Source organism: Carya illinoinensis, chromosome 1 (genome assembly GCF_018687715.1).
Source record: "Carya illinoinensis cultivar Pawnee chromosome 1, C.illinoinensisPawnee_v1, whole genome shotgun sequence".
In the NCBI taxonomy this organism is placed as follows: domain Eukaryota; kingdom Viridiplantae; phylum Streptophyta; class Magnoliopsida; order Fagales; family Juglandaceae; genus Carya; species Carya illinoinensis.
This window is the reverse complement of record NC_056752.1, coordinates 22,619,193-22,640,221: the sequence shown is the minus strand read 5'-3', so window position 1 is coordinate 22,640,221 and position 21,029 is coordinate 22,619,193. Positions and strand designations below refer to the sequence as shown.

The 21,029-nt window shown below is 36.6% G+C and overlaps 1 non-coding gene across 1 annotated transcript; it reads left to right on the top strand.

Annotated features, from left to right (window-relative positions):
• The first annotated feature begins 9,228 nt into the window (after positions 1-9,228).
• Positions 9,229-9,335, top strand: LOC122294161. Its single transcript, XR_006237539.1, has one exon. It is a non-coding gene; the product is annotated as a small nucleolar RNA R71 (small nucleolar RNA).
• Positions 9,336-21,029: the final 11,694 nt, after the last annotated feature.

Below are 21,029 nucleotides of genomic sequence, written 5' to 3'. Positions count from 1 at the left end.
TGTTTAATTTAAATAATTTTTCACAATTATAATACTTTTAGAGCTTATCAAAATATTATAATTGTATTATTTAAAAACAAACTTAGTCCAATAACACTGAAAATATCACATATAAATATTTTCAGAATATTTAAAATATTCGTAAGCTTTAAAATATTGAACTTGCTTTAAAATTCACTTGATATATTTTAAAACATGCAATCGAGATTCGACACGTAAAACAAAGCTTGTAATTAAAGAAAAAAGAATGAGTGGGTTATTACACCTTCTATGCGAAGTCTAGTGTATATATATTAATAAATCGGTTAATGCTCCAGTTATGCGAGACCATACCTTTCCGCAAAGTTTGGGTATCAGCCAATTTGACCTTGTCAAAATGTGTTCTACAGTCAAAACTCGCGGCCATAGAGTGAAAAATTGCTTTTATATCGTCTCACGGCAGAAAATCCTAATTCTGTCAAAATACGATGTTCGCTCGAGCGGGGTGTCGAGCGCATATCGAGCGTTCGACTCTGCCTGATTTCGCTCGAGCGGCCAATGTCTCCGCTCGAGCGAACCTTATTTTCCAGCAACTCGCTCGAGCATCCTGTCAAGCGGAAGTCGAGCGTTTGAATCTGCCTGAATTCGCTCGAGCGGCCAAAAGCCTCTGCTCGAGCGATCTTGTGAATTCTGCATTATGAAGATTTGCAAGTCATCAGCTATCGGTGGTGGAGGTGAGGTTGGGCAGTCGGTGGTGGCGTCGGCTTGGAGGAGAAGCCTTACGGTGAGAGAGAGGGCTGTGCACGTCGGGTTCAAGGGGAGAGAGATGAGAAAAAAGGGAAAGGGAAAAAGTGAGGAGAAAAAGAGAGGGGCTAGGGTATTTAATCTAGGTCATTCGTTTCGGGCTCTACAAAATGATCTAAAGGTGATTTTAAATACTAATTTGAAAATGCGTAAGTGTATAAAATACTTAGAGGAATTGAGATAGAATATTATTTTATAAAATTTAGTTTATAAAATATTATTCATTTATCAATAATTAAAATGATGAAGTCTCGTTAATCACTTGAAAAGAATAAAATTATTTAAATTAATTTAGAGTCTTCAACATAAATTTAAATCTTGTAATATTTTTAAATGACTAAAATATTTAATTTAAATAATTTTTCACAATTATAATACTTTTAGAGCTCATCAAAATATAAAAATAAATTTAGTCCAATAATACTGAAAATATCACATATAAATATTTTCAGAATATTTAAAATATCCGTAAGTTTTAAAATATCGAACTTGCTTCAAAATTTGTTTGATATATTTTAAAACATGCAATCGAGATTTGATACATAAAACGAAATTCGTAATTAAAGAAGAAAGAATAAGTGGGTTATTACACCTTCTATGCGAAGTCTAGTGTATATATATTAATAAATCGGTTAATGCTCCAGTTATGCGAGACCATACCTTTCCGCAAAGTGTGGGTATCAGCCAATTTGACCTTGTCACATTCGAGTTTTGTGCTATAATCTCTTCCAGGTGTCGCAAATTTGGTCATTCCCCCCTCATTCACCTCGATTGCCTTCCATTCTCTTAACGCGTTAATAATACAAAAGTCAAAACCTCCGTAACGGGCTGGGACCCACACAATTTGAAGCTTTTGCCTTTAACAAAATTTGATTTACGGTTTGAGATTTATTCCAGCAGCCTCTCTCTCTCTCTCTCTCTCTCTCTCTCTCTCTCTCTCTCTCTCTCCATGAGAGCTTTTCGGATTGCATGCAAAACACTTGAAGTTCAAAACTGGGAGATGAGGGATTATTCTTTTTTTTTTTAAATTTAAAAAGTTGGGATGTGGATTAAACAGACGCGCAAATTCAAACTGCTGGAGCCTATATAGCTTTGATTAAATCAAATGCTGTGTCTTTTCGGTGCCCCTTCTTCCTCTTGATTTCAAAAAATTCGCTTCTCCAACGACATCATCAATAGTTTCCTCAACTTCACAACCAACAAATCTTCCATCTCATTCCTTCAAACACAAGGAAATAAAGAAAATTAAATAAAAATCAAATCAAATCAAAAGAAGTAAAGGAAAACTAACATTTTTAATAAGTAAAAGAGTAGTAAAAATCATGTAAAAAAAAATTCCTCCAAAGTTAAAATTTGCTAGCCCTCAAGCAAAGAAAAAGAGAGAAACAACTAAAGTTTATAATCCAAAGAAATCATTCAATATCACACAACTCCAAAAGTTAATTCAAAACTCAATTCCACCTCATTATCAATCCTCTCATTCATGCATACCTATCATTCTCACTTCATTATTAGCTTCCCGGATGATTTTATGCAAACAAGTAAATATATAATAGATATCTAGTTTTCAAATTGATAATTCAAACTCCATAGGCTTGCTTTTCAAATCACTCTCCATTAATATAGAACAAAAATATTACCAAGGATCAATAGGTCTTTTTTAGGCTTGTAATGTAAGGCTAAGGTGAGGGCTATATAGAAAAAGATAGGATTCAAACAAGGTAGGAGAACTTAATTTTGAACATAAACCAAACAAATAGAGCATACTCACTTCTTCTTCTTTATTTTATTTATTTTTTATTTATTTTTATGAGAAATAGACTTCAATTCATTCATGAAGGAAGTTACAGCTGTAACTGATAAATACAGGAAAAAAATTCCAATTACAAGCCAAACTACTAATCTGTTTGGGGCTTCCCCGCACACAAATTTCTTTGTGACGGACATTGTCTGAATTTCAAATAAAATCTCTAGTGACAAGACATTCTGAGATGCGAGACTCTGTAAACAACAGATGTATCCATCTCGACTTGCTTGAGAAAACACATGCAACCCCCGCCCTCCAAAGGAGGAGTGGGAGAAAACCCTCCTATTCCAATGGAAGAGAGGGAGAAACCCTTGTTCTTCAATGGAGGAGAAGGACAACCCTGCTATGGACAATAAGTCTAATAGCCTATTTCTATTTATTTTTACCTGACTGCAACATAAAGCCAACATTACAACATAAAACATTAAAATATTAAAAACACTCATAAATGGCTCTCCAAACGGCTGTCGTCAACTTTTGTTCAGCTCATGTCTCACTTTTTGCACACCTTTTGCCCATCAGGTTCTGTAAGTGCTCGACAAACACCCACGCCAAAACACTTTCTGCACACCTTTCTGCACACCTTTTGCAGCAAGCATGCATGGGTGGTCTGCAACCTAGCCTTATTTAGAACACCCATGTTCTTTTGCTCCTCTACGTCCGCTACAACCTAGTTCGTTGCATCACTGAGGCGGTAATCCTCCTCCACATCACGACTAGGCACCAAGCCTGACAGTAAACCACGAGTCACCACCACCTTCCATGGCTGCCTCGTTCGCCAAGCTCATGGCTTGTGACGAAAATGTTCTTAGACGTTAGAGCCAACCCTCGTGGTTGCCCCACCATGAGCTAGCCCGAGCTTGCGTGCATGCCTCCCCCCAACAACAGACTGCACCCCAGTTGCCGAGCCTCCTCTATTTTCATTTTCCGAAACAAAGCACTCTCACCTTCCATTTTAGGAGTTCATCCACAGGGTCCACCAAGGTTCACGCCAAGAACCACCATAGGTTGAGCGAAGCCCAAGTTGAGCATGCAATTAACAGACGTGGAAGTTCTCAGCATGAGTTGTGTTGTAGTGCTACCAGATGCTACCACCCAACAAAGAGGCGTGCCTTGCAGCTGAGAACCCCCATAGTGGTTCAGGGCCACCACATGGAGGCCAGCCTCGTCCAGCTCCTTTATCCCACTGCCACATTCTTGTGCCTGGCCACATCATAGCAACAGAGCTGTTGCATCTTCCTCAAGCATCCATAAACCGCACCACCGAGAGGCTTATTGACAAGTGCCTAAACAAAACAAAACTAAATCTATTGACTGGAAATAAAGGCAGGAAAGCAGTACACTAAAAAGTAGGGGGGAAGGAGGGAGGAGCCGATGCTCCTACCTTTCTCTTGCGGGTTTTTTGTTTCGAAGCTCTAGAGAGAAGTGATAGCTTTCCCTCAACGCATTTTTGTTTTTCTTCTTCTATTTCAGCGAGCATACTCACTTCTAACACATACACTTCTTCTCAATCCTTTGAATCTCTCAAAACACCTCTCCTTATCGTACTTTCAAAGATCCCATTTTTTATGTCTTGGAATTCTTTTACTTTTTTCCTTTTTGTTCTTCTATTTTTTTTTTTTTCAAAAACTTCCTAACACCTTGCTGAATCTTCACACCCCCAAACTTATGGCTTTGATATCATGGGCTGTGACAAAATTTACTTGTAAACTCCCTTCCCCCAAACTTAAATAATGCGTTGTCCTCAATGAAAAAGAAGAAGAAGAGAGAGAGAGAGAGAGAGAGAGAGAGAGAGAGAGAGAGAGAGAGAGAGAGAGAGAGAGAGAGAGAGAGAGAGAGAGAGAGAGAGAGAGAGAGAGAGAGAGAGAAGGTAAGAAGTGCTCCCCCAAATTCCAATTGAATGTTGTCCTTCAAAGTGCAACCATGTAACACATTGGAGAGCCCCCAAACTTATGCAAACCTACACAATGAAAACCAAAATAAAAATTAAAGAGAAAAATAAAAAACTTGTGCTGCCTCCCAAAAAGCACTTTTTTTAAAGTCTATAGCAAGACATTCTCCAAATCATTATTTAGGATTGGCGAGATTGATGGAAAACTTTTGTGTGCTAAATCCTCCATCCACATAAGGTTTTATCCTTTGTCCATTAACCTTGAATGTCCATTTTGTCTCATGATGAACTTCAACTGCTCCATATGGAAAAACACGAGTCACAACAAATGGTTCTGACCACCTAGATTGCAATTTTCCCGAAAAAAGTCGAAGTCTTGAATTGAATAGTAAAACTTTCTACCTCACTTCGAACTCCCTTCTCAAAATATGCTTATCATGCCATCTTTTAGTTTTATCCTTGTAAATCTAAGCATTCTCATAAGCATCATTGCGAAACTCGTCCATCTCGTTAATTTGCAACATCCTCTTCTCACCTGCAACCTTTAAATCAAAATTAAGTGTCTTCATCACCCAATAAGCTCTATGTTCTAACTCCATGGGTAAATGGAATGCTTTCCAATAAACTAACCGATAAGGTGACATTCCAATCGGTGTTTTAAATGCTGTCCTATAAGCCCATAATGCATCATCTAACCTTCATGTACAATCCTTTCTTAAGATACTAACGGTCTTCTCAAGTATGCACTTCAACTCCCTATTGGACACCTCAACTTGGCCACTTGTTTGAGGATGGTATTGTGTTGCCACATGATGAATAACTCCATACCTAGTAAGTAAAGCTTCAAATTAACCGTTGCAAAAATGCTTCCCACCATCACTAATTATCGTCCTTGGAGTGCCAAATCGGGAAAAGATATTTTTCCAAAGAAAATTCACCACAACCCTAGCATCAATGGTCGGCAAGGCAACAACTTCCACACACTTGGAGATGCAATCTACAGCCACCAAAATAAATTGTTAGAATATGAAGATGGAAAAGGACCCATGAAATCTATCCCCCAAACATCAACAATTCAATCACTAAAATATTATTTAAAGGCATCTCATGTTTCCTAGAAATATTCCCAACCCATTGATAATGATCACATAAATTCTTCTTTAGGAACACATCACTAAATTATCTGGTCTGTACAATGCCAGAATAGAAAAGGTTCCTCCCAAAAATAGTACTTTAAGTCAGAGAAGAACTTCTTCTTTTATTGATATGTCATCTTGGGAGGTAGAATTCGCGACACCAAGTTGTTGACTATGTTGGCATACCATGGAACAACCTGTATAGCCATCAAATGCTCATCCAAAAATGCTTCATTAATTGGCAATTGCTGCTCATCGTCTGCACCCTTCGACTCAATCCAAGACAAGTGATCTACCTCCAAATTTTCAATACCCTTCTTATCCTTGATCTCCAAATTGAATTCTTGTAGAAGCAAAATCCATCGAACCAATCTTGGTTTAGCATCATTCTTCGCAAGCAAGTACTTAAGAGTGGAGTGATTGGTATAGATAACCACCTTCAAACAATATTTGTCGAACACAAAAACAATCGCTAATAATTCTTTTTTAGTAGTAGCATAATTAAGTTGAGCTTCTGTTAAAGTCCTACTTGCATAATAAATAACACGAAATTTTTTATCTTTTCTCTACTTTAAAACAGCTCCTATAGCAAAATCACTAGTATCACACATCAATTCAAAAGGTAAATTCCAATCTGGTGAAACAATTATAGTTGCTGAAATTAATTTCTTTTTTAGTGTTTCAAAAGCATGCAAGTAAGCATTCATGAGAAAAATCAAACGGTGTATCTTTAATCAAAAGATTGTTGAGAGGTTTAGTAATTTGAGAAAAAAATCCTTAATGAACCGTCCATAAAACCTAGCATGACCCAAAAAACTTCTCACACCCTTCACATTGGCCGGTGGTGAGAGTTTGTCAATAACATCTATTTTGGCATGATCGACTTCAATTCCCTTGAAGGAAATTCGATGGCGAAGCCTATCCCTTCCTCGACCATAAAGTGGCATTTTTCTTAGTTTATAACTAAATTAGTCTCCTCACATCACTGCAAAACCAAAGACAAGTTAGATAAACAATTATCAGAAGAATAACTGAAAATCAAGAAGTCATCGATGAAGACTTCTATAAATTTTTCCGCCGTATCAGAGAAAATGGACATCATGCATCTCTGGAATGTGGCTGGAGCATTGCAAAGACCAAAAGGTATACTCCTATATGCAAAAGTTCCTTAAGGACACGTGAAAAGTAGTCTTTTCTTGATCTTCGAAAGCAATTATAATTTGATTATATCTGGAATACCCATTTAGAAAACATTAGTAAATATGGCCAGCGAGTCTTTCTAACATTTGGTCAATAAAAGGCAATGGAAAATGATCTTTTCAAATTGCCTCATTAAGTCTTTGATAATTTGTGCATACTCGTCATCCCGCGACTGTCCTTGTTGATATGGTTATTTACTATGGTTATTGTCATTATTTACTATGGTTATTCCTCCTTCCTTTGGGATCACTTGAGTCGGACTCACCCATGCACTATCTGAGATTGGATAGATAATTCTAGCATCTAAGAGCTTCAGTACTTCTTGATGCACCATTTCTTGCATTGCTGGATTAAATCTCTGTTGCGGTTAAACTATCGGCTTGAAACTAACCTCCATTAAAATCTTATGCATAGAAATTGAAGGACTAATTCCCTTGATGTTCGAGATTGTCAATCCCAAAGCCATCTTATGCTCCCTTAAAACTCTCAGCAACTTTTCCTCCTCTACATCACTCAAAGAACCATTAATAACAACAAAAAAAGTAGAGTCTTGGCCTAAGAAAGCATACCTCAAATTTGATGGAAGCGGTTTGAGCTCAAGTTTGGGTGGTTCCTTACTTGAAGATGTCGGCATGGATGAACTTAGCTATTCCAATTTCGGCTTTATGGAAGGATTAAAGGATGGTGCAGCTTCCAAATACCTTACACACTCCTTAACCTTTTCATTCTCGGATTCAAGAGTTGTACAATGAGTAAGACACATCTCAAGTGGCAGCTTTTAAAATCTAGCCCTATAGGTCTCGGCCACCACTAAGTCTAGGTCACTAATTTGAAAAAAAAGTGTACTTCAAAAGGAAAACCCAAAGCCTTAAAAACATTAAAAGTAACCTTCTCATCATCAATCCTCAAAATAAGTTTCCCTTGTTGGACATCAATTAAAGTTCTCCTTGTCGCAAGAAAAGGTTGCCCCAAAATCAAAAGTATTTCTTCATCCTCCTCGATGTCTAGCACAATAAAATTAGCTAGAAAAATAAACTTGTTCACCTTCTCCAAAACGTCTCAATGAGTCCTCTCGGGTGCTTGATAGACCTGTCTGCCAATTGTAAAGAGACCATAGTACACTTTGCTTCTCCAAGACCTAACTTCTTGAAAACCAAAAAGGCATAAGATTAGTACTTGCTCCTAAATCACATAAAACTTTATCAAAATAAGAACTTCCTATAGTTCAAGGAATTGTAAAACTTCCTGGATCTTTCAAATTAGGAGGCAACTTTTTTTGTAAAATTGCGCTACTCTCTTCGGTTAACATCACTGTCTCATGCTCTTCCAACTTTTGCTTGTTTGATAAAATATTCTTAAAAGACTTAGCATATTTAAGTATTTGCTCAGCTTCAATAAGAGGAATATTAATATGCAATTGCTTAAAAATACTAAGAAATTTAGAGAATTGATTATCAAACTTTTCTTTTTAAAGTTTTTGAGGAAAGAAATAGGTCAATCATAAATTGAAGGAGAATTAGCTTCAAAAACTTTCTAGAATTTGTGGGTTTTGAAGCTTCTTTATTCTCTTTAGAATTTCCAACTTGTTGGTCGGCTACTTGCTGCTCCAATTCCTCCATCTTTGGCTCGAACTCCACGTGATTTTCAGCCTTATCTTACTCAATACTTGTTGTTTGTGGTTGCTCAATTGTCCTCCCACTTCTCAATGCTATTGCTTTGACATGTTCCTTAGGATTGGTAATGGTATTGCTCGGCAAAGTTCCTATTGTCCTCTCTGTAGAATGTTTGAAAGCTAACCAATTTGAGCCTCAAGGTTACAAATCAAAGTCGAATTGTTTTGGATCGCCAAATCTGTCTTCATGTATTGCATGAACATCTCCTCAAGTGTCAGCTTCTGCTTCTTTTCTTGCTGTGGAAAATTTTGAGGTGGTCTAATTGCCCCTTGATTGTTGCTCCATGAAAAATTGGGATGATTTCTCCATCTAGGATTGAACGTGTTTGAATAAGGATTGTTTTGACATTGGAAATTGGACATGTAATTAGCTTGTTCAAAATTTGGTTGAGCAAAAGGATTCCCCACTTGGCAATCAATACTTGAATGATTTCCTGCACAATATTCACACACAACATTAATTTGAATAGCATAGACTCATCTTGCTAAGTTGTTTAGATAAAGTTGTCATTTGTGCCACAATGTAGTCTTAGAATCAAGTTCAAAAACTTCAGCTGCCTTTCTTGGTATTGCTCTCTCTAAAGGTCATTGATAGTTATTGGCTGCCAATTCCTCCAAAAGTTCACAAGCTACTTTATAAGTTTTACTCATTAAAGCCCCTCCAACTACTGCATCAACCATCGACTTGTTTGTAACTCCCAAACCATTGTAGAATGTTTGGACTTGAAGCCATCTCAAAAGGTCATGATGAGGACACTTTCACAATAAATCTTTGTACCTCTCCCATGCTTCATACAAAGATTCATTCTCAAATTCAGTGAATGTGGTAATATCATTCCTTAGCTTTGCTGTCTTGGCTAGAGGGAAATACTTTGCCAAAAATTTATGTGCTAACTCTTCCCATGTAGTAAAGACACCAGGTGGTAGAGAATTCAGCTTGGCTTTCGCCTTTTCTTTGAGTGAAAAAGAGAAAGTCTCAAACGAATAGCATCATCCGTCACTCCATTGTGCTTGATGGTGTTGCAAATCTCTAGGAAATTTGTGATATGAACATTAGGATCCTCCTGCAATAGCCCTCCAAACTGAATAGCTTGCTGTATCATTTGAATCATCACCATCTTAATCTCGAAATTATTAGCTTGTATAGCTGCCATCTTTATGCTAGATGTAACCCCATTGGCAGAGGTCATAGCATAGTCCCTCAAAGCCCTATTCGCCTCTCCATTTTGCTGATCTGCCATAGTGATGGTAGATGTGGTGACTTCTTGCTTCTTCTTTTTATTGATTTGACAAAGTTCTCTCCATCTCGGGATCAAAAAGTGTAGACTCTAATAGTTTAGATAGGGGCATACACTTCTAAATCCTGAAATAAAAGTAAAAGACAGGCAAAACCGAGATCTAATCAAACCAATCTTAAAAAATAAATAAAAAAATCCAAATTAGTAACAATCTAGCTAGTATCAATATCAATAACAAATAATTAGTTCCCGGCAATGGCACCAAAAACTTGGTTTGAAGATATTTGCAAGTGAATAAAATCACAATAAGTCATAAAGTTTTAAAGAAAAGAGTGACGAACCCACAAGGATTAATTATGCTATTGAGTATTGAAATTTATCAAACTATTTACTATTTGAAACTAAAACCAAAATTTTATAGATTTTACCACCTAAATTAAACTAAAGTGCTTGACAAAAATAAATTAAAAGAAAATAGAATAAAACTTAAGATTGTAGATATAATAAAAATAAATCTAGAGTTTTTGATTTCTATAACGCCCCAGTCCCGCAAGGGTAGGAGAGTTACTTTCTGTCACTTAAACTCACATTTCAACAATGTAATTATAGACTCCAAATTTCCAAAATCATAAAGAAATTTTGATGCAAAACTAATTTCCTCAATATAATAAATTTCCCAAAATGCTAAGTCATCAGGACACAATAAAATTTCTTTATAAACTTCGTCGATACACATATAGAAACTCTCTAAGCTTAAACCGCAATTCTTAAATCATCTCACACAATGCTTCATAATCTAATCCTCAGTTGAAATATCCAAAATCATCTGAAAAATATTGTGGAGACAAGGGGTGAGTTATCAACAACTCAATAAGCAGAGCACAAATACTAGTATGTAAACATGAACATTTATAACGTTCAGAATGCAAGACAAAACATTTTCTTTCAGTATGCAGAATCTGAACAATTGCTTTCAAAATGTAGAAACAAAACATATTATAAAATATCATAGCGAAGTTTTCAAAAAGAAAAAAAAAAAAAAACTTATCCCAAAAACAAAATCTTTTGGCATATCCAATTTGAAACATCATATCCATATCATCTCGTAGCATCACATAGGGACAAATACCATGTTTAACCCCTTTGGTAGGGTTGTGCCACATTATACAGGTGGTGAGGCCATATGCCACTATTATACCCATGGTGGGCCTGTATGTTATGTTTAACCCTCGTGGTAGGGTTGTGCGACATTATACCCATGGTGAGGCCGTTGCCACTATTATACCCATGGCAGGGCGGTATGCAACTATTATACCCACGGTGGGGCCATATTTTGACACCCCCAGATTCTGCTTGGGATCGGATGGACATTTGAAGCGTCAAGACATACAACACAAGGTTACCTATCTCCGTTCATGACATATAAGATGCAATGTTCCTAACATGCATCTAGCATTAGACAATATTCATAGCGGATAATTTTTTTTGAGCAATACTATGCACCAAACTCATAATATCTCAAATAATTAAATCGTAATCCATGCATACTTAACAAAATAAACATCCATGATTATAGTACAGGTCTCAGAAGATTGTAATATCAAAACATGGGAGACCAAACTACATATTTACATTACCAAAATACACTATGCACCAAATTTGTAATTCACGTAACTGGACTAACGAGGCTAGAATACTGTCCAAAAACTAACTATAGAAGCTGTAAGTTCTGCGTTGTGTCCGTAGCATCTAGTCAACCTCCTTCAGTCTATAAGTGTCCACTCCTTGTTTTGATCCTGACACATCACCTACCATTCGGGGAAAATGGTAGTTGGGACTACCACAATGAGATTTGATTACAAATCTCAACAAGTTAACAGGAAACTTCCACATAGGTTAGTGATGCATCATGGCAGTAAAGACATGAATGCACAATCAAAGTGAACAATAAACATAACATAACTTGACATAACATGGCATGAAATAATAAGCATAACATAACTTGACATAACATGACATGAGCTGACATAACTTGAACTAAAACGTGAACTCAACTTGAAACTTAACATGACATGGGCTTGAAACTGAAACTTAACGTGACATGGGCCTGATGTGACATAGTATGAACGTGAAATTGAGACTTAACATTAACTAAAACTTAAACATAACATTAACGTGAATTTGAACATAACATGAATGTGAAATACATGAACTTGGAACCTTGTTCAATAAACTGAACTTGAGCATAAACATGACATAACTAAACTTGAACTAAAATTGAACATGAACTTAAAGTGAACTGCACGTGAACTTGAAACATGAACATAAACTTAAACATAACATGAACGTGAACTTGAACTAAAACTTAACTTAACATGAACTTGATCTGAGTTCTGACAATCAAAATGATTTCGCCAGTGATTTCCTTAGGAATAGTGAACAATCTGAATGATTTCGTCCAGTGTATTCCATCAAAGATACTCAGACAATCAAAATGATTCCATCATGAGTATTTTAAATCACGTACCATAACAATCAAAATGATTACACCAGGAATACCTAGTAATACTCTGACAATCAGAATGATTACATCACGATAATTTTAAATGAAATACCCTAACAATCAGAACGATTACGCTAGGAGTATCTATATAATTGAACTTGAACTAAATTTTGACAATCAAAATGATTTCGGCAGAAGTACCTCGCGTGAATTATGAATGGAGATGCCCGGACAATCATAGTAATTACATCGCGAGTATCCTAGACATAATTGACCTGACATGACTTGAAAGATTGTTCTTGAGATACACAAACTGTATTTGAGATGAAATGTGACTGGAATATGAAAGGATAGAAGTCTTGACATAACACAACATGACTTGAACATAACTCAAAAGACATGACTTACTTGAGATAAAAATATTTTGTAGCATGACATAATATGTAACAGACAACATTTCATACATGACATAACATGTAACAAACAACATACTTAACATAACATACTTGAAACAATGAAAATTACATGATATAACATACATGTAACATATGGCATACTTAACATGGCATACTTATAACATATAGCAATACATGATAGAATAGATTGTATAACAGATAAATATTCAAGACTAAATAAATCATGCATAATAGATAAGCATGTAATGATGTGGCATGGCATGGCATATATGGTAATATACATATATAAATTGTACTTCTTTTACCCATCACACATACATAGTAGACTAATAGTAAGTTAAGAGCTAACTTATCTCGATTGTCGCGTTCTACGGAAATAAAGCTCGAAACATGAAGAACTGTAAGAGGGTAATCTAAATGTTAGAAATTTAATTACTAACAATTAGAAAAGTGTAAAAGAGACAACTTAGAATAAAATTATCATTTTACCCTCTACATATGGGAAAATGACTATTTTACCCCTAACTTAAGGATTTCACATCTTAACTTCAAAAACTACAAAAATTTACATTCCTCATGTAAATTTTGTCCTAAACTCAAATATCAACTAAGAAAAATTTAAAACAATTCACAACTATGAGAAACTCACTATGGCCGAAACATCCATAGGCCATTTCACTTGATTTTTGTTGCAATTTCTTCCAACTTCAAAACTCATGATAAAATAAAAATTTTGCAACAAAGATGTTCCTATCCTAAGTTTAAAACCATACTTAAAACATCCATTAAGAAAAAGCTAATCATCAATACCAAACTTTTTGTAAAAAGACCCAAACTTTCTAACAAATAGCAAACCCTTTTTTTTTTTTTTGAAATAAAAAGGAGGTTCAAAATGAAACCTCCTATTTGTATTCACTATCAGTTAGAACAAAGTTTATCTTGAATGACAACATTCAATATCTCCTCAGGTACACTTTCGATTCAGAAACACTCATCACTTACATTCAAAGAATATCTAGCTAAATTGTGAGCTACACTATTACATTCTCTGTATGTATGTACTACCCAATTGGGTTTGTTCTTCAAGATTACTTTAATGTGTTCAATCATCTGTCCATCCATTTTCAGTTCTCCTCCCTTCCATTCATAGCTTTGACAACACCCATAGCATCCCCTTCAAACACTACATTTGCAAAACTTAGCTCTGCACACAGATTTAAAGCTCTCCATAGTGCATGGATCTCTGTCGTATCTGGTTTAGTTACCCATTTCTTCGAACCACATAGTGAAGCTTGGACCTCACCCTATTCATCCCTGATGATTACTCCCATTCCCATCTTCCCTTCCTTTTCTTTTAAAGCCGCATCCCAATTAGCTTTCACTGAATTAAGTGCAGGCTTCTGCCATCTGCTCAGGTTCCTCTCAACAGCACTACCTCTGCCACTTTGCCCAATAATAGCTGCTTCTTGTGCCAACTGAAACTTTGCTAAATTATCCATAGCTTGCTTGAAGAGAATTTTCGGGTCAGTAAACACATTCTCGAAAACAAACTAGTTCCTCCTTAAGCAAATCTTTGTCATAACTGATACAACCAACTCCAGTTGTTTCTGTTATAGACGCTTAACCATTTTTACTTAGACTACATAAAGATCCCCTTCACTGCACCCCCATTTCTGCATAGGACTCTCTATCTCAGTCCACACATTTGAAGCACTCACACAGTTCCAGATAGCATGGCCAATAGATTCCTCTTCCAATTCACATATGGGACAACAAGATTTCACAACTATGTTTCTTTTCACAAGATTCTTTCTAGTAGGTAAGCTGTCAGTGAGAGCCTTCCACATGAACATTTTCAGAACCCCAGGGACCCTTAGCCACCATGGCACCTTCCACCCTTCATCTTTCCTTTTTGAGACATCCCCTTTAAGCTTCTTTTTCCAACTCATCTCAAGGTGATATGCACTCCTTACACTATAAACACCATTTTTTGTATGAGCCCAAATTAGTTTATCTTGCATGCCTGTTTGACTTAAGGAAATTCTACAAACTAGATCAGCATCTCCTTCATTCAAAATGGCTCTCACCACTTCCTCCTTCCATCCTTCACCATTAGTTCCCTCACTTTAGCATCTACATGAAGAACAGGAAACTGAATTCTGTATGAAGAAGGTCTAGGGACACACTTATCCCCCCAAATCCTTATATTATACCCATTCCCAACTCTCCATACCAGTCCCTTTCTCAATAAGTTCAATGAACCCCACAAACTCCTCCATATTAGTGAGAGTCTCTGGCATAGGTTAGCCTTTAGCAGGTCAACATGTCTAAAATACTTTTCTTTTAGCACCATTGCTACCATAGACTGAGGGAATGTCAACACCCTTTGACATTGTTTAGCAAGAAGAGCGTTATTGAAGCTATCAAATTCCCTAAAACCCAAACTCCCTTCATTTTTTGATCTACCCATCTTACTCCAACTACACCACTAGATTTTCTTGTCATTTTGCTTAAATCCCCACCAGAACCTAGCCATTAAAGTAGCCATTTCTTTACAAAGCCTCTTCGGCAGTTTGAACACATTCATGTGGTAGTTTGAAATTGCTTGGGCTACTGCTTTCAACAGTATCTCTTTCCCTGTTGGAGACAAAACGTTATTTTTCCAATTATTCACCTTTTTCCAAACTCTATCCTTTATCCCTCTAAAGGTATTATATTTAGACCTCCTTACCATAGCAGGTAAGCCCAAATATTTCTCACACTCCACTCTAGCCCCCTTGGTATTTATACATTACATTACAAAAACCAAATTACAATATATGAAATTCCATATCAAAAGTAGATTACATAGAGCCACCAATACATAATATGTCTACTTCATGCAATCAATGCATTCCTCCAAAATTGAATTTAGTTTCTGATGAATTTCTTGTCTTAGAATAGCCATTGTTTGTCCAAGCTTATCTGCAAGATATACATGTTGAAACAAAACCAATATATCATCTAAATTATTAAAAATTATTAATTGGCCTGCTGATATTTTAAGTAAAGATATCAAACCTAATCTTATGACTTAAAGCTCCAGCTCCCACGACTGCTTGCGGAATGATTACCTTGATTTTGTGCACTGGACATTTCCTATTAATGTGGTTCAAGGAAATATGAGTCTCAGGGGTTTATTTACTTATCGAACGAAAAAAGGGAACAATGAATCACAGGAAAAAATTACAATAAGTATGAAGAAACAAACATAAAAGCAAGAGTTCTACTACTTATATGCTGGTATGTACGCCAGCTGGTGCAGCAGTTATTTACATTAGTGACGTGTTTTTTGTACCAATAAGCAAGCTTGCAAATAGATTTTTCTTTAAGCCTAGGTTTAGAAACTAATAGTAGGCATGCTTTGATAACCATGAAGCAAAAACTAAATGTTAAGAGACATGTTTATGCAAAATGAAAGCAATTGAAAGCATATTCAAATCTCTGAGCAGGCCTTTACCTAATCACCTCCACCCCACCCCAAAAGCATCACAATTGGGAAAAGAATGAGTACCTGAGTTGCATCCCATAAGCTGATTGGAGTTATGGGTGGCTCTGCCCTACTCTTGCATGATTAAGGAGTAGCATCATTACTCCTCTGGCAAAAAACATATAGACTAAAATGTCAACTTGCTTTTACCCACTGCAAAGGGTGAGAGTTAATTGGAAACAATCAAATTATTAGAAAGGTTTTACTATAAATAAGGGTAAACCCAACAACCTACAAGAGTGTAGGAAAAGAGGGTACCTTTCTTGCTTGTGAAGGTTTTTCAATAGTTTTCTTTCAATCAGGAAGCAATTTGTTCATAATCTTAGACATCTCCCAATCACGATGCTCTTCCAACACCATTTTGGCCAACAAATCCTTTTTACGCTTCTCTGATTGTGAATTGAAGTTAATTATTAGGGCCATCACTTCAGCATTTAATGCTAGTTAAAATGCACTTAAAAAGGTCTCTTTTCACATGGAAGGCAACTCATAATGTAGTGGGCCTATTTGAAAATTGCATCTGTTTAGCATTTAGAAAGTTGATAGAAAGATGTACTACCTTCTTGATTAACACAGATGATCAATATACTGTTTGATGAGTACAATTTAAACAAATGATAAGAGGGAGTATATAGATTATGTACTTAAAGCTATATTTCTAGATAACACATATAACAAAGGAAGTGGAAATACCTCATATTCTTCAACTGTCTATATTCAAACCATTATTCAAAATCATCTCTATATGATGAAAAACAATTATGTTAAAAGTATAATTATTAAAAAAAAATATGAAAAAATATATAATATCCACTAGGACTAGCTATAGGCGGAGGGCTATCAAAATGCATCACATTGGGAATTGATTCTGACCCCGATGAAGGTATAGTAGCACTAGGTTTCATCAAGCTCAACTGCAATTTGAGATAAAAGCATCATTAACAAAGCAACAAATAGTGAACTAAAAAGGACAGCAAGAACAACAAACTATAAAGAATTCAGCAGCCTTCCATTAAAGAGCAACAAAACATCCCATTTCAATTGGTACAGAACTTGAAAAGAAAATGGATAAGAACTCGTGCAAACTAAAATTAAGTAAAGCATATTTTTAAATTAATTAATTTTCTTTAGTGACAAGAAAAAAAACTAACAAGTAATTTTACTGATCCAGTGCTATAAGTATTGTATGAGCCTCATACCATGTCAGAATATGAGCTATTGTGCTCTGTTAGATGTGGGGCTATGCATGGTGATGGGTAATCTAACATGACTACAAGATGCCAAGCTAGTGCATCTCTCGAAAGTAACAGTCTCGAAAGTAACAGTAAATATGCTAGCACAGATCTGACCCACAAAAATATTTCCTTAAATCTTTTACATTCAAACATTATCATCAAAACATACTCAAATTAACAAAGTAACAATAGGAAAAAACCCTAAAATATCTGAAGAAGGATGCAATAGATTTGGCTTGAACAAAAGCTACACAAGCCGTAGCAGAGAACAAAAGCTAAACAAAGAAGGGACCCAAATCATAGAGAACAAACCTTTGGGTCATGAGGATGACGGTGATGGCAAGGGATTTGGCGCTCAAAACAGAGGGATCACCTTCTTCCCATATCTGCTTTCCTTTCCATCAAGTAATCATCGAGATAGTGAAAAACCCGTGAGACATGGTGATGGCTAGGGTTTCAAAGCTAGGTTTCATGCGAGCGAGAGAGAGAGGGAGAGGGAGATGAGCCACGTGAGACATGGCGGTTAGGGTTTCGTAGCTAGATTTCGCTTGAGAGAGAGAGAGAGAGGGGGGGTTGGGACCTGGGGGAGGGATTTTTCATTTTATACAAATCCAGTTGTACCAGGTATTAAATACAGAACCCGAGTTTCATACCTGGGTTCAGACCAGATGTACCAGTTATTACAATTACCAGTTTTGACTCGGGTTTGCCCCAGGCCGAAAACCGTAACTGAAATCCGGTTATCCGAGTTTCGGGCAGGGCCGATAAAAATCCAGCTTGGATGAACACCCTTAATAATAGACTCTGTTTCCCTACTTGGGGTAATCTTGGTAAGTCGTCTGTGAACTTTAAAAAATTCCTCAACTACAGGTATCCCTTGAATCTCCTTATCCCCACTAGAGTTTTCAACTATCAAAGCTAGATAGGCTACAACAATGTTAGCGATGTAGTTTCTAAAAGTTGAGATCAAAAAGGGGAATAGCCTTTATAGTTCCTCCTATAAAATGGATCCTATCAACTTTAGGTGAGTCGATCACAGTCTCTTTCCTGTGGCAGTCCATCTTGGCATAGTGTTTGGATAACCAATTCATTCCTAATATCAAATCAAACCTCAATAGACTGGAAATAATAATATCTTCTTCCTATTCCTTCCATCTAGACTTGGGAAAATTCGTGAGGACTTGGGTATAGTAGATTGTACTTCCATCGGGAATCGTAACTATTATGGTCTAAGGTAATGATTATGTCAGTAGGTTACAAGTTCATGCAAATGTCGCTGACACGAAAGACTTCATTATGTCAGAGTCAAATAAGGCACATGTCTATATCCATATAGCATGATATTACCTAGAGCATAAACACGAACTACCATAAACCTAGTAGCTAAATTTATAAGGCTAGTTTCTATAAAAACAGACAAGGGTACTAAGGGAAATAGGAGTAATGACTTCCTTTTCTTCAACTCCTGGTGCTTCCTCATCTATATCAGCAAGGGTAATAACATAAACACAGGCTTGGGCACATGGCCTTTGATTCGGCTTATTACTAGGGTTTGGAGCATTTATGCCTTCTTGTGTATTCTAAGGGCATTCCTAAATCATATGGCCAGGTTGACCACATTTGACGTATACCCCTAATAAAAATTTGCATTCTCCACTGTGGACCTTTCCACACTTTCGACAGGTAGCGAGTGAGGTAGGCATAACACCCTTTCCCTTGTTAGATCCTTGTACTATCCTCCTCTTGATGTTACTTCCTCCCACAGTGAAGGGAGAAACCCTCTTCCTCTCCATGCTAATTTGAGTCGAAACGTTTCATTGCTTCGCTTTCATTATTATGGCCGCATTGACTAACTCTTGGAAGTTATCAATATGAAAACTGGCTATGTAACTGCGAATATAGGGTTGCAGTCCTCCTTGAAACTTTTGAACTTGCATCTTTTCTATGGCTATTAGGTGTGGAATGAACCTTCCTAGCTCCATAAATGTAGCAGTGTATTGCTCAACCGGGAGGCTTCCTTGCACCAAGGTTGCAAACTCCTGTGCTTTTTGCCGCATAATGGATTCTGAGAATAATCTATTGTCAAACTCGTCCTAGAATTTATCCAAGGTTAAAGCAGCTATGTTACCAAGCTCTCGCACCAGTAGCTGTCTCTTAGTATCCCACCAGATTTCGGCTTCTCCTTGTAGTAGATGGCCAGCGTATTGTACTTTTTGCTCTTCAGTACAGCCGCTGATCTCGAAGGTTCTTTCAAACCTAGTAGCCATTTATTGGCTCTTAGGGATCCTTCTATTCCTAGGAAGTTGGGATATCTATATATCAGGAATTTCTGATATGTGCAACCCCTAATCTCAGCATTATCTTGCCTTTCCACCTGGTGCTGTTGCTGCTATTGGTTCTACCTAAGGATAATCTCCTGTTACTACTTCATTGTTTTTGACATTTGGTGAATCACATATGCCAAAGCATGTTTGCCATCCGACAAGGGATCTTGTTCACCGCGGGCACTAGAGCATTCAACAATCCTTTCTCGCCTGTCACGTACCATCTTGCCTTAATCTTCCAAATCCAGAGATTTACACATATCAGACCGAGCTCTATTCTTCAAGACTCAAGCCTATTCAAACTAAAGATTCCAACCTACATTCTAGCAAAACATTCCTAAGGACATGTGGTCTTACCCAAAGACAATATTGCTCTGATACTACCCTGTGATGCCCCCAACCTCTACTTGGGATGGAAGGGAGACTTGGAGCATCGGGACATACAACACAAGGTTACATACACCCATTCATGATAGTTAATATGCAATATATCTTAGTATGCAACTAGCAGTATGTAATAATCGCAACGAAAAATAAGGTGACTTATAAAAGTTTATGCCAGAATGAACTTAACATCCCAATAATATTAATAACCATAAGTTCAAACTTAAGGATAGCATTTCCTTAATACAAGATACTTAATCCAAGTCCCATGGTTAGATAAACTCTTTCATATGCTATGAAGTATGAAGAGTCAATGCTTATGAGCAACAAAATTATATCTACAATTCTCTCAATGTCTGACTCATTTTCAACCATCTATATCCTGCAGTCCATCATGTTCATCCTCTACCGGTCTTGACACAACTTCTATCATTCCGAGGGGGAATGATAGTGGGTCCACAAGGGTGAGATTTACTTAAAATCTCAATAGGTTAAACAAACAATTTGCACAGAGATAAGATATGTATGATTAATGATAAACATGACATGCATGCAATGTTATGCAGAAGAGAAATCCGTATTTGTCTCTCATCCAGGTTCCTCAATGTTTCTTAGAAAAACTTTAATTCACATTTCTTTCAGAGGACATTTTTCACTTTCTCATTTCAAAAACATGATATTTCGAAAGAGAACAATTCATACCTCATTGCTTTAAAAATAATTACATTTCATCGTTATTAAAGCCATCATTAACCTACATATGGTAGTGATACAGTTCCCCATACACACCATGAGCATTTGCCGCTGACTGTAGCACAACTTATGTTGACACTAAGTCTTTCTCTATAGACATCATTCTCAATGCATTAGTAAAATAACATAACATCATAACATATACATCCACTAGCCTT